The sequence below is a fragment of the Delphinapterus leucas genome, chromosome 7 (genome assembly GCF_059928025.1).
Source record: "Delphinapterus leucas isolate spDelLeu-1000000601 "Yukka" chromosome 7, BTC_Dleu_Yukka2, whole genome shotgun sequence".
NCBI classification, from domain to species: Eukaryota; Metazoa; Chordata; class Mammalia; order Artiodactyla; family Monodontidae; genus Delphinapterus; species Delphinapterus leucas.
The window spans coordinates 11267806-11286755 of NC_143135.1; the positions used below are offsets into that span (position 1 = coordinate 11267806).

Consider the following 18950-nt stretch of genomic DNA (forward strand, 5'->3'; position numbering starts at 1 on the left):
TGAGTTGATCTTGTGCTCTGCAGCAGCTTCCCATTAACCATCCATTTTACATTTGGTAGTGTATATATGTCAATGCTACTGTCTCACTTCATCCCCAGCTTCCCCTTCCCCACCATGCCCTCAAGTCCATTCTCTACATCTGCTTGTTTATTCCTGCCCTGCCACTAGGTTCATCAGTACTGCTTTTTTAAATTCCATATATATGTGTTAGCACACGGTATTTATTTTTCTTCTTATGACTTACTTGACTCTGTATGACACACTCTAGGTCCATTCATAATTCAGTTTTGTTCCTTTTTATGGCTGAGTAATATTCCATTGTATATATGTGCCACATCTTCTTTATCTATTCATCCTTGATGGACATTTAGGTTGCTTCCATGTCCTGGCTATTGTAAATAGTGCTGCAATGAACATTGGGGTGCATGTATCTTTTTGAATTATGGTTTTCTTGGGGTATATGCCCAGTAGTGGGATAAGCACACTTCTTGGTAAGTCACTGTTAGTCACAAGGAACAGATACCTCCGTGAATTATTTTAGTGCTTTTCTAAATATGGGAAGACGTAAGAATTGGGGTTCATAAAAGTTTCTCTTGAAAATATTTAACTATCTGAAGACCTGTTCTGCCAGTTTTGCCAGAGCACAAGTGTCTCGTTACTGACCTCTGCCCTGAATTGTTTTCAGGGGGTGTGTTGAAGGTCCACAACTGCAGTGGCTAATGACTGGATCCTTGTAGAACCAGATGGCAAGTGACATTCTTTAGCTGGGACTTCTAAAAGCTGAGCTTCCTTAATCCCCCTCCTCCAGTCTGCATGTAATAAAGAGATTCCTTGTTTGGTTGTGGAAGCTTAATCTATGTGGTCCATGAAGAGAAATGAGTATAGGGAAAGGAGGAAGTGGGGGCACTCAGGTCCAGAACAGGGAGTATCGATTCTCAGGGACAGGGGTAGGGGAGGCTCTGTGGAGCGAGGAGGCTAAGCAGCAGCACATTACTTTGAGATCCTTGTTCCCTGTGGTGTGACTAAGAGTCTTCTGGGAGACTCACTGGTGAGGCCACCAGAGAATTCATCTGTGAGTCTCCCTGGGAAGACTGTCCCAACACGGCCAGAGGAAGAGCACCTACTTGAAGGAGAAAAGAAAGAAAGAGAATGACACCAGTTTGAGACTTGGGACCACCACAGCCCAATTCCTTAACACATCAAAATAACAGCTGTGCCCTTTATACTCGAGTATCAGCTAAAGCACCATCCCCAGGATGGCTCTGACATCCACAAAGGAAGAGGGGCTTTGTGACCCTGGAGTAGGGAGAGGAGACCTCATGACACCCAATAGAGAAAAAAGACCTCATCATACCAGACAGAGAAAGAGAGAGGATAAATGTCATGCTCCTCAGGCTATAGGGGGATTGATTACTACCTCTTGATGTGCAGCTGGGGAGAGAAAGGTTGATTTTGCATTTATCAGTTAGCTCACTTCAAATGAAATTATCTGAGAGGAGTGCTAATAACACACATTTGAAAGGGTTCACAGGTACATGAGAGGGGAGAGAAGGAAAAGCCTGCTGTGGTAGAGATTAGTCTGTTAGCTCTTCCAGCCCAAACCACAAATCCTGACGGTATTTGTTCTGCAGTTCCAAAGAGTTCTTTGAGTCCTTCAGGTCATATTTACTTTCCCCTCTAGGCTAAAGCTGCCACCGGATGATGAAAACATAGGGGTTCTCATCTACTCTTTTAAATTCACTCCATGAATTTTATTATTCTGTTTACTAGCCAGTTATGGCTCCAATTTTTAACAATTCCTTTTTAGTAGCCTGTAAGTTACATGTAGATCCATTTCTAAAGTTATTTATATATTAGGTACTTTAAAACATCCCAAACTGTCTTTATAAATTCCATTTTCTTTTTAAAGACTTCAATCGTCTGGCAACAAATAGAACCATCCTAAATAGCATAATTCTCATAAATCTAATATTCAAAATTTATGAATACAATAAATTCAGTGAATCTAAGGTTATCTTAGATTTTTCAAATGTTTACATGAATTTAGTAATAGTCTAACTTAAAATCATAACTATAAATCAATTACCAAGATACACATTTCTAGTTAAGCTTAAAAGGCAATCACTCTAATAGGTCAAATTCTCTCACAAGTAACAAGTATGTAAAATATTAAATATGCAGAGCTTCCTTCTTAGCTAAAAATATTAGTACTAGGCATCTGATTCTCCTAAACATCTGTATAGTAATTCTAATTCTTATAAGAGTGGAAAGATGCATACTTATTAAGGAAGATCTTACCATCTTGGGTTATTGAAACTTTGACTATCAGCCAGACAGGAGAATGGCAGGATTGTGTCTGTCACCATAATGGGACACAATAAATATGATATATAGACATTACATCAGTAATATCATAACTTCAAGAAGAGAGTGGTCACTAAACTTACACCCCAGGAATGGAGTTATAAACATTATCCAGTTCTTCTGTCTACTCATATAATTCTTCATCTCCATCTAGACTGATCAACTGACTGAGTTTTAAATATTTCAGATATATAAATATATTTCTCAATTTAAATATACAGCCCCTTGAATTTGATGGATTCTTAAGAAATGCAAATATAACAGAGCTTTGTAGCTAATAAAATCTTTCATTCTTTCATATTCTTAGGACCATACAACTACTAAGGATGTTTAAAATGAACAGAATTTTGCATATTTCACATGGTTTTATCACCTTGAGGCAATGTCCATCAAGGTCATTCTACTGTCATCCCTCTTTGAGCTAGAAAACACATTCTATCTAGATGGACACCTTCAACCAAGCAATCAAAATTACCACCAACACCATGTATCTTCATGTGATATACTGAGGAAAACACAGTCTCATTCATGTAGTACATCTTGCATAAACTTAATCAATTAATGAGGAAACAACCACTCAAACCCAAATTGGGGATATTCTGAAAAACACTGGCCTATACATGTATTTTCCAAAAAATATCAATGTCGGGAATGAAAAAAATCGAAACAACTCTTTCAGATTAAAGAAGACTAAAGAGAGCCTCACCCACCAGAGGGGAGACAGCAGAAGCAAGAGCTACAATACTGCAGCCTGTGGAATGAAAACCACATTCACAGGAAGATAGACAAAGTGAAAAGGCAGAGCACTATGTACCTGATGAAGGAACAAGACAAAACCCCAGAAAACAACCAAATGAAGAGGAGATAGGCAACCTCCCAGAAAAAGAATTCAGAATAATGAGAGTGAAGATGATCCAAGGCCTTGGAAAAAGAATGGAGGCAAAGATCGAGAAGATGCAAGGGATGTTTAACAAAGACCTAGAAGAATTAAAGAACAAACACCAAGAAGAATTAAAGAACAAACAAAAAAAGATGAACAATACAATAACGGAAATGAAAAATACACAAGAAGGAATCAATAGCAGAATAACTGAGGCAGAAGAATGGATAAGTGACCTGGAAGACAGAATGGTGGAATTCACTACCGTGGAACAGAATAAAGAAAAAAGAATGAAAAGAAATGAAGACAGCCGAAGAGACATCTGGGACAACATTAAATGCAACAACACTCGCATTATAGGGGTTCCAGAAGGAGAATAGAGAGAGAAAGGACCTGAGAAAATATTTGAAGAGATTAGAGTTGAAAGCTTCCGTAACATGGGAAAGGAAATAGCCACCCAAGTCCAAGAAATGCAGAGAGTCTCAGGTGGGTTAAACCCAAGGAGAAACACGCTGAGACAAATAGTAATCAAATTGGCAAAAATTAAAGACAAAGAAAAATTATTAAAAACAACAAGGGAAAAACAACAAATAACATACAAGGGAACTCCCATAAGGTTAACAGCTGATTTCTCAGCAGAAACTCTACAAGCCAGGAGGGAGTGGCACGATATATTTCAAGTGATGAAAGGGAAGAACCTACAGCCAAGATTACACTACCCGGCAAGGATCTCATTCAGATCCGATGGAGAAATCAAAAGCTTTACAGACAAGCAAAAGCTAAGAGAATTCAGCACCACCAAACCAGCTCTACAACAAATGTTAAGGGAACTTCTCTAAGTCGGAAACACAAGAGAAGAAAAGGACATACAAAAACAAACCCAAAACAATTAAGAAAATGGTAATAGGAAGGTACATATTGATAATTACCTTAAATATGAATGGATTAAATGTTCTAAGCAAAAGATACAGGCTCACTGAATGGATGCAAAAACAAGACCCATATATATGCTGTCTACAAGAGACCCACTTCAGACCTAGGGACACATACAGACTGAAAGTGAGGGAATGGAAAAAGATATTCCATGCAAATGGAAATCAAAAGAAAGCTGGAGTAGCTATACTCATATAAGATAAAATAGATTTTATAATGAAGAATGTTACAAGAGACAAGGAAGGACACTACATAATGATCAAGGGATCAATCAAGAAGAAGATATAACAATTATAAATATATATGCACCCAACAGAGGAGCACCTCAATACATAAGGCAAATGCTAGCAGCTATAAAAGAGCAAAACGACAGTAACACAATAATAGTGGGGGACTTTAACACTTCACTTACACCGATGGACACATCAGACAGAAAATGAATAAGGAAACACAAGCTTTAAATGACACATTAGACCAGATAGATTCAATTGGTATTTATAGGACATTCCATCAGAAAACAGCAGATTACATTTTCTTCTCAAGTGCACATGGAACATTCTCCAGGATAGATCACATCTTGGGTCACAAATCAAGCCTCAGTAAATTTAAGAAAATTGAAATCATATAAAGCATCTTTTCCAACCACAATGCTATGAGATTAGAAATCAATTACAGAGAAAAAAAAAACGTAAAAAACCCAAAAACATGGAGGCTAAACAATATGTTACTAAATAACCAAGAGATCACTGAAGAAATCAAAGAGGAAATCAAAACATATCTAGAGACAAATGACAACAAAAACACGATGACCCAAAACCTATGGGATGCAGCAAAAGCAGTTCTAAGAGGGAAGTTTATAACAATACAATCCTACCTCAAGAAACAAGAAAAATCACAAATAAACAATCTAACCTTATACCTAAAGGAACTAGAGAAAGAAGAAAGAACAAAACCCAAAGTTAGCAGAAGGAAAGAAATCATAAAGATCAGAGCAGAAATAAATGAAATAGAAACAAAAGCAAAGATCAATAAAACTAAAAGCTGGTTCTTTGAGAAGATAAACAAAATTGATAAACCTTTAGCCAGATTCATCAAGAAAAAGAGGGAGTGAATTCAAATCAATATAATTAGAAATGAAAAAGGAGAAGTTACAATGGACACTACAGAAATACAAAGCATCATAGAGATTACTACAAGCAACTCCATGCCAATAAAATGGACAACCTGGAAGAAATGGACAAATTCTTAGAAAGTTATAATCTTCCAAGACTAAACCAGGAAGAAATAGAAAATATGAACAGACTAATCACAAGTAATGAAATTGAAACTGTGATGAAAAATCTTCAACAAACAAAAGTTCAGGACCAGATGGCTTCACAGGTGAATCCTATCAAACATTTAGAGAAGAGCTAACACCCATCCTTCTCAAACTCTTCCAAAAAATTGCAGAGGAAGGAACACTCCCAAACTCATTCTATGAGGCCACCATCACCCTGATACCAAAACCAGACAAAGATACTACAAAAAAGAAAATTACAGACCAATATCACTGATGAATATAGAAGCAAAAATCCTCAACAAATTACTAGCAAACAAAATCCAACAACACATTTAAAGGATCATACACCATGATCCAGCAGGATTTATCCCAAGGATGCAAGGATTCTTCAATATACGCAAATCAATCAATGTGATACACCATATTAACAAACTGAAGAATAAAAAAACATATGATCATCTCAACAGACGCAGAAAAAGCTTTTGACAAAATTCAACACCCGTTTATGATAAAAAAAAAAAGACTCTCCAGAAAGTGAGCATAGATGGAACCTACCTCAACATAATAAAGGCAATATATGACAAACCCACAGCAAACATCATTCTCAGCGGTGAAAAACTGAAAGCATTTCCTCTAAGATCAGGAACAAGGATGTCCACTCTCCCCACTATTATTCAACATAGTTTTGGAAGTCCTAGCCATGGCAATCAGAGAAGAAAAAGAAATAAAAGGAATACAAATTGGAAAAGAAGACGTAAAACTGTCACCGTTTGCCAATGACATGATACTATACATAGATAATCCTAAAGATTCCACCAGAGAGCTACTAGAGCTAATCAATGAATGTGGTAAAGTTGCAGGATACAAAATTAATGCACAGAAATCTCTTGCATTCCTATACACTAACGATGAAAGATCAGAAAGAGAAATTAAGGAAACAATCCCATTCACCATTGCAACAAAAAGAATAAAATGCCTAGGAATAAACATACTTAAGGAGGTAAAAGACCTGCACTCAGAAAACTATAAGACACTGATGAAAGGAGTCAAATATGACACGAACAGATGGAGAGATATACCATGTTCTTGGATTGGAAGAATCAATATTGTGAAAATGCCTATACTACCCAAAGCAATCTACAGATTCAATGCAATCCCTATCAAATTACCAATGGCATTTTTTACAGAGCTAGAACAAAATATCTTAAAATTTGTATGGAGTCACAAAAGACCCCGAAGAGCCAAAGCAAACTTGAGGGAAAAAAACGGAGCTAGAGGAATCAAACTCCCTGACTTCAGACTATACTACAAAGCTACAGTAATCAAGACAATATGGTACTGGCACAAACACATAAATATAGATCAATGGAACAGGATAGAAAGCCCAGAGATATACCCACACATCTATTGTCAACTAATCTATGACAAAGGAGGCAAGGATATACAATGGAGAAAAGACAGTCTCTTCGATAAGTGGTGGTGGGAAAACTGGACAACTACAAGTAAAAGAATGAAATTAGAACACTCCCTAACACCATACACAAAAATAAACTCAAAATGGATTAAAGATCTAAATGTAAGACTGGATACTCAAACTCTTAGAGGAAAACATAGGAAGAACACTCTATGACATAAATCACAGCAAGATTTTTTTTGACCCACCTCCTAGAGTAACAGAAATAAAAATAAACAAATGGGACCTAATGAAACTTAAAAGCTTTTGCACAGCAAAGGAAACTATAAACAAGATAAAAAGACAACCCTCAGAACTGGAGAAAATATTTGCAAATGAATCAATGGACAAATGATTAATCTCCAAAATATACAAGCAGCTCATGGAGCTCAATATCAAAAAAGTAAACAACGCAATCAAAAAATGGGCAGAAGACCTAAATAGATATTTCTCCAAAGAAGACATACAGATGGCCAACACGCCCATGAAAAGATGCTCAACATCACTAATTATGAGATAAATGCAAATCAAAACAACAATGAGGTATCACCTCACACTGGTTAGAATGGGCATCATCAGAAAATTCATAAACAACAAATGCTGGAGAGGGTGTGGAGAAAAGGGAACCCTCTTGCACTGCTGGTGGGAATATAAACTGATACAGCCACTATGGAGAACAGTATGGAGGTTCCTTAAAAAACTAAAAATAGAATTACCATATGACCCAGCAATCCCACTACTGGGCATATACCCAGAAAAAACCATAATTCAAAAAGACACATGCACCCCAATGTTCACTGCAGCACTATTTACAATAGGCAGGTCATGGAAGCAATCTAAATGTCCATCAACAAAGGAATGGATAAAGATGTGGTACATATATACAGTGGAATATTATTCAGCCATAAAAAGGAATGAAATTGGGTCATTTGTAGAGATGTGGATGGACCTAGAGTCTGTTATACAGAGTGAAGTAAGTCAGAAAGAGAAAAACAAATATCATATAGTAATGCATATATGTAGAATCTAGAAAAATTGTACAGATGAACCTGTTTGCAAGCCAGAAATAGAGACACAGACATAGAGAACAAATGTATGGACATGAAGGGGGGAAAGCAAGGGTAGGGGGGATGAATTGGGAGATTGGGATTGACATATATACACCAATATGTATAAAATAGATGCTAATAAGAACCTGCTGTATAAAAAAAATTCAAAAAAAAATAAAAATAATTAAAAAAAGAAAATGAGGTAGTATACTCCCTACACACCCAACACACACCATCAACTACTGGATTATTTCTAAACAAATTCCATATATCCTAATATTTTACCTGGAAATACTTCATTATGTATCTCTAAAAGATGACTTTAAAAAAATATACTCAGTGCAATTAACATAGATAAAATAATTAACAATTTCTTTCTGTTGTAGAACATCTAGACAGCATTCAATTTCCCTACAAGCATCTCTTTATTGTTGATTTGTTTGAATAAAAATTCAAACAAGATCTGCCACTCTTTTTTTTTTTCTGTTTATCTCTGTTCAATATATGTGTTGAAAAAATGTTGGGTTGTGGGCTTCCCTGGTGGCGCAGTGGTTGAGAGTCCGCCTGCCAATGCAGGGGACGCGGGTTTGTGCCCCGATCCAGGAAGATCCCACATGCCGCGGAGCGGCGGGGCCCGTGAGCCATGGCCGCTGAGCCTGAGCATCCGGAGCCTGTGCTCCGCAACGGGAGAGGCCACAACAGTGAGAGGCCCGCGTACCGCCAAAAAAAGAAAGAAAAAAACCCTGAGCTCCCCGAAAAGTTTCGGCAAAGCATTTTTAAAAGCCAGGTGAGGGGGGATCTCCCAGGTGGTCCAGTGGTTAGAATTCTGCACTTTCAGTGTTGAGGGCCTGGGTTCAATCCCTGATCAGGGAACTAAGATCCCACAAGCTGCCTGGTGTAGCCAAAAGAGAAAAAAAAGCCAGGTGCAGTGGGCAGGGTGTGGTCACAGGGTATGTGATCAGCTTCCTGATTGGCTGATAGTCAGGGAACAGGATGGCGTCACAGGGGTTAACATTTTCAGTCTTTAGACTCCAGGAGGCCTGGACCTAGGTGTTCATGGTCATCACGTAGTTAACATCTTCCATTTGGAGGGGGGTTTTCACACCTGTAAAACAACTCAGGAAATGTGCATCAAATACTGTTATCTAGGTACTTCAGAGAGGAGCTAAAGCAGAGGATATGGGGGAAGGCCCCATAGGGTCCTGCTTGGTTACACTATGACCACGAGAGCTACTAAAATAGTGTCATAACTTCCAGTACTTAGGTACACAATAAGCCTTCAGTAAATATTTGAAGGCAGCTATAGGAATCAACTACATTTACATAGTTTAAATAACCTCTCTAACAACTAAATCAAGTGCTTTAACAGTCTGATTTTTCTTCACCAGTGAGCATTTCAAACAGCAAAGCCAACACCAGCAGTTTTGATATCAAAGGGAAAAATTCCCTTACAATCAATTACACCTGAATATTAAATTTTTGCCAGTTAACAATCTAAATCATCACCTCAAAATAGTTTGCTCATGAAAAACATGATTCGTTTACAATTCTCAGGCCTCATAAGAGACCTCCGAGTTATAACCCTTGAAAACAGTAAGTTCTTTGTCAATATCAAATTGGCCATTTATTGGGGATTTTTCAGTGGGACCCCTTGGCAATCCCAATTACCATTATCCTCCTCCTGCAATTCCACAAAACAATGCCCAAAATAGAATTCAGTGTCTGTAGCTACTTTATCTTGTCTTAATAATAATAATATGTATCTAATTCCACATGGAATGAGAGGAAATTTCAGGGAGATCTCACGGCATCAGTGGCCTCAAAGGCAAGTAGGTTTTGCAGACGTGCTGAGATGTGTGAAGAGAGGGCCAGACAGGATAGTAGCAGGAGCACAGAATCAGGAACTTAAGTGTGGGGCAGGCAGAAGGGACAGTGAGTGGCTGATTTCAGTGGAAGAAAGGAGCTGAAGCGGCAGGAGAAGTTAGAGACAACATTGGATGGGTAAGACAGGCCCTTTAGATCCTCTCTTCAGATGTTTGAAATTTAGTATGCAGAGGACTGACGAACGCTAAGCAGAGGATGGAATGAACAGAACTTGCTTCAAGGCAATTGATTTCAGTGGCAAGGAGAAGGAAGCAAGGTAGACAAAGTCTAAAAAGGAGAATGACAGTGAGGTGCTTCTCATAGTATTTAAAGTCAGAGCTTCTCAAATGATGCCTTGATTGGGCTATGGGTAGACTTTTCACGCCACTGTGCAGAACAAATATAAATTTTCTGTGTCCATGATTTGAAAAACATTAGGAGTAACTGGATCTTAGCTCTTCCTGATGAGGATTTCACAGGGTGGGCCCTGGAGTCTGAACATTTTATGTTTCAGACTTAAAGTTGTGGGTAAGGGAATGAGTGAAACGTAAAATGAAAATGAACTTGTTTTTTAAAAGGAAGAAGCAATTATAAACATGATGTGCGAGGGATTGTTGAAAGAAAGAAAGTAAAAAAGGGAGAGAGAGAGGGGGAGAGGAAGGGAGGGGGAGGGAGGGAGGAAGGAAGAAAGAAAGAGGGAAAAGGAAAAAGAAAGAAAGAAAAGAAAGAAAGAAAGAAAAGAAAGAAGGAGAAAGAAAGAAAGGAAAGAAAGAAAGAAGGGAAGGGAGGTGGGGGGAGGGAGGAAGAGAGGAAGAAAGACAGAAAGGGAAAAAAGGAAGAAAAAGGAGAAATGGGACAAGAAGTATCTGTTCCAATAACTAGAAAGTCTCACTGGCAACACTGAGGGGCCAGGGACTCAGGAGGGAAAGACAGAAATTCTCAGAAGTCTGAGCACTCCAAACATCTGAGAGAGTCAGACATGGACAAGTAAATCCAATTATACGAACTGAGAATTTATTATCTGTTTCTGCCTCTAAATTCTTGTGTGATTTTGGGCAACTTATCTACCTAACTGTTGCTCAGCTTCCAACTATGTAAAATGGGGATCATAATAATCCCTCCCTCATATGGTTATTTTTCAGATTAAATTAAATAATCCACTTAAAGCACCTGGAATAGGCCTTGAGCATAATTTTTACTTAATAAATGTTGACCAGTATTATTTTCATTTTCTTGATCATTATTTTCCTGTAGAAACAAAATCACAGATAGATAAATGTCCTGTGTCCAAACCTGCTTATCCATCTCTAGGAACGGTAGAGCCTGAAAAGCCATTGGATGTAAATTCCCATTTCTCTTCTGGCTCTGCTTCCTGCTTCCCTGAATTAGTCCAGATGATACATTTTTTCACTATCCTACCATAGTCTCCCTGTCCTGCACCACTTCTTGGGAACTCAGTCCCTTTGCTTGATTTTCATACATTAAAAATTAAGAAAGACACAAGAGCTTTTGGTGTATAGCAGACTTCCTGATATTTGAGGTAGCAAAGCAAACGTCAAGTGGTTGACCAACAGCCATCCCTTATCTAAGGTTTTTTTTTAAGAAGTTGTTGGAAGTAGGAGTTTATTAATTAATTTATTTATTTTTGCTGTGTTGGGTCTTCATTTCTGTGCAAAGGCTTTCTTTAGTTGCGGCAAGCGGGGGCCACTCTTTATCGCGGTGCGTGGGCCTCTCACTACCGCGGCCTCTCTTGTTGCGGAGCACAGGCTCCAGACGTGCAGGCTCAGTAGTTGTGGCTCACGGGGCTAGTTGCTCCGCGACATGTGGGATCCTCCCAGACCAGGGCTCGAACCCGTGTCCCCTGCATTAGCAGGCAGATTCTCAACCACTGCGCCACCAGGGAAGCCCCCTTATCTAAGTTTTTAACAACCTGAGTACCTGTACATTTCACCCATCGGGATTCCTCTTTCCCATCTCATCTCTCTTCCACACTTTCACCCTTCTGGATCACCTAGTAGAACTCCAAGTCCTTCTCTCTCTATTGTGCAGAGGAAGTTGGCTCTTGTGTGTCACTAACTCAAGTTAAGTCCCATCATTTTGCCTTTCCAGCAGCTATTAGGATACACAGCTTAAAAAAAAGGATTTGCAGAGACATTGCAATTTCTCCTAAAAATTTCTCCTCTTTAGATAGCGATTGTAGTTTACGAGGGAAATTTTTCCATCAGTTACACTTTTTTTTAATGTTCACATTTATTTCAAATGAAAAAAAAACGATTGCAGTACAGTTGATCTACAATATTGTATTAGTTTCAGCTGTACAACATAGTGATCCAAACTTTTTACAGATTATACTCCATTTAAAGTTGTTACAAAAGAAGAGCTACATTCCCTTTGCTGTATGATATATCCTCACAGCTTATTTATTTTATACACAGCAGTTTGTACCTCTTCATCCCCTACCTCTATTTTGCCCTTCCCCCTTTCCCTCTCCCCACTGGTAACCACCAGCCTGTTCTCTATATCTGGGAGTCTGCTTCCGTTTTGTAATATCAGCCCCTTTCTTTTATTTTTCAGGTTCCACATGTCAGTGACATCATACAGTACTTGTCTTTCTCCGTCTGACCTACTTCACAAAGCATAATACACTCCAGGTCCATCCATGTTGTTGTAAATGGCAAAATTTCATTCTTTTTATGGCTGAATATTATTCTACACCTGTTACACTTTTATTAAAGTTGTTGCCCTTATCTTATGTCACTACTACACCATGAGCTCCTTGAGGTCAGCAAGCTGTGCCCCGTCCCTGTGGGTCTTCCTCCCTTTCCTGCAGCCCCACACCACCCGTAACCTAGCACATTCAGCAGAAACGTGCTTAGTAACAAGTGACGGGGTGGTGGAGAGGAAGGAGGCTCATCCTCCGAAGCTCTCTGATACGTCTGTTGATTGAGGCACATATGGCGATTCAAGAAATAATTGGTTCAGATGCTAACATTAAAAAAAAAAAAAAAGGTCATTTTGATACATAATCACATTCACAGTTCTCTTGAAATCTCAGATCTGGCCAAACGAGACCTTCTGCCCACAAGGCAACAATCAGAGCTCAATAAGTTGCTGTCCCCTTGAGTGTGTCACATACTCTCCCGAATGCCATTGAGTGAAAGCCAGCCCGCCATACCCGCATCACTATTTACGTCAGCTGCTTGTCACCAGGAGGAATGTGAATTTCCTCCACTCCTGCCCTGGAGGAAAATCTGACATGAGTCCAGTTGAAGTCTTCTAAATTTACCTGCCTTTTTTTTTTTTTTTAAATTTTCTGCCCCTGTCAGGTTTTCTCCTGGTCATGACATTTTTGCAATACATTATGCATTACTGTTTTATTATTTGCTCACTAGACGAGGTCAGTTTGCCCTTTCAGTTGCTCTTCTTTTGGAAATATCAGCCTAAAACAGAACAAAGGGCAATTTTAGGTAAGCAAAAAAAAAAAGAGTTTATTTGGGAATAGCAGAGGAATTGCATTTCAGGACAAGCAAACTATGGTTAAAACATAGACAAGTCCAGGGACTTCCCTGGTGGCGCAGTGGTTGAGAGTCCACCTGCGATGCAGGGGACACGGGTTCATGTCCCGGTCCGGGAGGATCCCACATGCCGCGGAGCGGCTGGGCCTGTGAGCCGTGGCAGATGAGCCTGCGCGTCCAGAGCCTGTGCTCCGCAACGGGAGAGGCCGCAGCAGTGAGAGGTCCGCGTACCACAAAAACAAACAAACAAAAACATATACAAGTCCAGAGAATAAAAGAGGAGAGCATTCTCTTATAGAGGAAAGGAGAAAGTTGGGCGGGGTTGTTCTAAACAAAAATTCATTGGAGGACAATGAGAGATCGAAGTGGCGGAGGATCTTCTTGGTTGCAGACCAGGGGAGCCTGCGTTGCTGGGTAAGAGGAAATCTTCCTTCTTCCTGCTGAACTATGCAAGCTGCAATGAGCAGCATGTGCATGAAAGTCCTCCCTTCATGGCTTCCCAACTCCAATTTTGAGTTTCCCTTAACATATTCTCACACTAATGACATGCCAGGTCAACTACAGTGACAGCATAATGACTGCATTTCCTACCTGAAGCCATTAGCCCTAACCCAGACCTACTGAGTTTGTGGTTCAATTTTCAATGCACATTTTTCCAAGAGAACAGGTTGCAAAAATCAGGTCTTGGCAGTAGAGCATCATTTATTTATTCCGCATCAGTGTTAAACAAGGCTCAGCTCACCAGATTCTGCAGACTAAATGTGCAACAACGAAATGCCTTTTACCTGGAAAATAACTACAAAGGCTGGAAAGCTGGACGCATAGGCCTTATGCAGTTTACCCAAATCATACTTGGCCAAAAGAAAAGGGAGTCTTCATGTGTGGTAACCTGAGGTTTTCAGGAGAAGTGGAGAGGGGGAGGTGTGGATGCAATCTCTACAGAGGCTGTGATGCTGTGAATCTTTGCATAGGTCAGACTCATGGTGTTGCAGTCATAATTTAGAAATGTGCAAATTTATGCTTAGTCCCTCATCTCCTCCTCCTCTCTTTATGCTTCTCTCTCAAGGATCTCAGGATCCTTATGTTGCCCAATCTGCTAAGCGTGTGCAAAGTTACAAATTCCTCCCCAAAGCAGTCACATTCCCTCGGAATAGCTTATTTGGGGACTATGAAGGGGAACACGGTAGAAAGAAGATTCTATCCTTTCAAATGCATGAGTAGTTAGTGGAAATAAGGGTAGTGAAATTACCAACAGGAGTGGAAAACTTCACCAGTGGAATCCTCCTTATCAATTTGGAGACCATCTTAATGGTCCCAGAGAACTCAGTGATGTTGCTGGAGCCCTGGACCATTACGCAGGATGATTTTGAGTCTCCCTTCTCCCAGCTCTTCTCATTTCCTTAATGTTTCTTGGTCCTTTATCTAGATTAATGTTTCAGCCAAAATGCTTTTGCCTTAGATGGTATCCGGGTGCTGAGAACATTGCAGAAATCCCCGAGGGGGGAAAAAACCCCCTGAGTCCATGAAGGTAAAGATGGGAGCTTCTGTGGGGGAGTATGAAGCTCAACCTCTATTGTGATAACAGTCTGCGGGGGCCAGCATCCCATGACTCAATCACGCCCTTTCACCTTAACCTCATAATATTCCTGGAAGGAGACACCAATATTCAAAGGTTATGAATAGGGGGGCTGAGGGCCTGGAAAGGATGAGCAAAGACTAGCAAATAGTAGAGCTGAGGTTTGCCTGACTCACATTTATCTGACTCTGAAACACTCCAGTCTTTCCCAGATAAGATTTCATGGCAGAGGTGATTTTTGCAGGTTATCTCCTCAAATCAAACAAGCGTGCAAACTTACGTCCAAAGTTAGCTTTGATTATTCTCTCAGACATTAGGGAGGATATGCTGACATGGTATTTATTTGAATAGTGTGACAATCATATCCCGGAATTTTCCAAACAACATACATATGGACATCAGCTACAGTCAGTATTCTGTGGACTAAGGGGGTCACTGGTGGAGACTTCAGAATTATTGGTTCTCATTTGCTCCTCATTCAGTGCCTACTAATAGCCAGGTTCTGTGCCAAGCACTAAGGAGGTAGGCGGAGACAAGACACAGATAGGCTGTACCCTCCGGAGTCCCCTAGTCAGAGGGGACAGGGAGGGGCTTCCCTGGTGGTGGTGGTTAAGAAGCCGCCTGCCAATGCAGGGGACACGGGTTCGAGCCCTGATCCAGGAAGATCCGACATGCCGCGGAGCATCTAAGCCTGTGCGCCACAACTACTGAGCCTGCGCTCTAGAGCCTGCGAGCCACAACTACTGAGCCCACCCACCTAGAGCCCACGTTCCGCAACAAGAGAAGCCCGTGCACCGCATCGAAGAGTAGCCCCCGCTCGCTGCAACTAGAGAAAGCCCACGTGCAGCAACAAAGACCCAACACAGCCAAAAATAAATAAATAAATTAATTAATTAAAAAGAAAAGAAGGGGACAGGGATAATAAGGAAGTAACAACACTTGTCCATCAACAGATGCATGAATAAAGAAAATGTGGGATGTATATACAATAAAATACTACTCAGCCATAAGAAAGAATGAAATCTTGCCATTTGCAATGGACAGACTTGGAGGGCATTATGCTAAGTGAGATAAGTTAGACAGAGAAAGACAAATACTGTATGATGTCACTTATATGTAAAATCTACAAATACAACAAACTAGTGGATCTAACAAAAAGGAAGCATACTCACAGATATGGAGAACAAACTAGTGGTTACCTACCACTGGCGAAAGGAATTGCGGAGGGGCAAAACAGGGGAAAGGAATTAAGAGGTACAAACTATTATGTATAAAATAAGCTACAAGGATATATTGTACAATGCAGGGAATATAGCCAATGCATTATAACTACTCTAAATGGCATATAACCTTTAAAAATTGTGAATCACTATGTTATACACCAGTAGCTTATATAATATTGTACATCAACTATACCTCAGTATAAAAAGAAAAAGGAAATAACTATACAAATAACTATATAATTGTAACAAGAGCAAGGGAGTATACATGCAGGCGGCTAGGAGAACGTACAAGTGGCTCCTAATCTCCTCCAGCAGCTGGAGATCAGCACATCCTTTCCTGGGAAAGTTATTTTAAGCTGCCACCTGCAAGAGAAGTAGGGATTGCCTTTTAATTGGAGTGTTTAATATATTTACATATATTATAAGTTAATAATTATATATTAATTTAATAATTAATATATATTTAACTTGTATATATTATATATAATCCAATAATTAGATTAATTATTAAATTAATTTAATATATTTATATTAATATATTAAATATTTTAATATTTAATATAGTTACATGTCAGCGTTCAAAATAAACAGAAATCAATGAAGGTATCAAACTTGAAGTCCCAGTGAGGTAGATTATTAAAGAATGTTAGAATTCACAAATTTATAGTAGATGAGAAGGACATTCCAAGGAATGTGAAGTTTTCAGGTAAAATTATACCTGTATCTATACACATTTATCTATTTATCTGATTTATGATTTCTTTTAGACTTGTGCCCAAGATTCCTGAGGGAGCAAGGTGGGGAGACGGGGTGAGAGTGAAAAGTAAGGGAGTTGGCAGCAGAGACTCTCATGCTGTTATTAGTTTTCAAAATATCTGATCCTCACAAAATCCATGTGAGGTAGACAGGTGAGGTGATATTGTCCATCCCTACTGTACATATGTGGAAACTGAGAATCAGGGAAGTGAGGCAGCTCCTCCAAGATCACACAGCTACTGGGTGAACTAAGACTTAAAGAGCTAAGACTTTAAGTCACTCTTTGGGGATCCAAAGTTCACTGTTCTTTCAACACAGTGGCTTATCCTGAGAATCTTGCTTCTCTTTCCTTCTCCTGTAGGTTTACAATCCAACTTGGATGAGGTTATAAAAAATGTTGCCCTCACCAAATCAGTTAAGGGCAAGCATGCAGACCATCTTATTTTTGTGAATGCTGAGATACTGCAGGAACTGTCTTCCTCTCTGCTATATTCAAAGAATTCACCTCCCAGCACTTCCAAACCCAAGGACTCGTGAGTTGGATAATGAACATACGTGGCCATTTCTTTACAGTTTAGGTGACTGTCCAATCTGGTTAGCAAAACAGAACATTTCTGTAAAGTACCTTCTGGTTTCCTACTGATTTGTATTTTAAAAAAATGAAAAATTTCCTAGGGGACGTGCAGTCCCAATATTTATCGGGTGTTATATTCCTGGAAGAGCTTTGATACTTTAAAATTTCACAGGCATTATTTTTCAGATGATGAAAGCAAAGATTCTGGAGGAGATGGTATCTAAGCTGAGAAAAGAGGGGACATTTAAGAGTTGACCAGATCAAAAGGGGATGAAGAGTATTCCAAAAAAAGGAATCATATTTTTCACTTATTCATCCATTCAAGCAGTATTTATTGAGCACTTACTATGTGCTCAGATGCTGGGGAAACAGTACTGAACAAGACAGGCAAAGGCTGCCTTGTTCAGTAGACTATGTCACAATAATGCAGCTGCATTACAGGGAGGAGAGCTGTATACCACTTTGGTCCCTAAGTCTAAGTGGTGTTAGGAAAGACTTGAAGGATGAGTGGAAGCAAGCCAAGCAGAGAAAGATGGGGGAGAGAATGCTCTGAGCAAAGGTAATAGCAAGCAGTGTTCTAGGCCTGAAGCAAAACAGAGCTTAACATATGCACTGAACAGAAAGTACAGGATAATCTGGAGCACAGGTAGGAAGAAGGACATGGTGAGACATGAGGCTGACTAGTTAAGCAAGGAAAAAATTATATAAAGTCTTGTAAGTCATATCAAGGATGTCAGACTATGCTAAAGCTAATGGTTAATGAGAGGCTGTGCAAAGTTACTATGGAAGGTATATTAATCAAGATAGTCTGAATTATATTGCAGTGCCAACTCCAAAATCTCAATGCCTTAAAAAGACAAAGCTGAGGGACTTCCCTGATGGTCCAGTGGTTAAGACTCCACGCTCCCAATGCAGGGGCCCAGGTTCGATCCCTGGTCAGGGAACTAGATCCCACGTGCCACAACTAAAAAATCCTATGTGCCGCAACTAAGACCCGGCACAGCCAAATAAATAAATACTAAAAAAAAAACAGACAAAGATGATTTCTCTCTTACTCTTGATCACTTTTGCAATTCAGATGGAGGCTCTATCCCATGTATCCCCATTCTGGAACCATTTCAAATGTAGCTGCCCACCATGGCAGAAGGGAAAATCAAAAGGGTGGTATATTGTGCATTGATTCTTAGGGCTTTCTACCCAGAAATGACACACGTAATTTCTGCACTATTTATAATAGCCAAGACATGGAAGCAACCTAAATGTCCATGAACAGATGAATGGATAAAGAAGATGTGATACACACACACACACACACATATACATCCCACTGTATTATACATGTATTCAATGGAATATTACTCAGCCATAAAAAAGAATGAAATAATGCCATTTGCAGCAACATGGATAGACCTAGAGATTATCATACTAAGTGAAGTAAGTCAAAGACAAATATTATATGATATCTCTTATATGTGAATTTATATA

General features: G+C 39.4%; 1 non-coding gene across 1 annotated transcript; it reads left to right on the forward strand.

The window, feature by feature from the left end:
• The first annotated feature begins 18337 nt into the window (after positions 1–18337).
• TRNAW-CCA (transfer RNA tryptophan (anticodon CCA)) lies at positions 18338–18409 on the forward strand. The gene has a single exon. It is a non-coding gene; the product is annotated as a tRNA-Trp (tRNA).
• The last annotated feature ends 541 nt before the right edge of the window (positions 18410–18950 follow it).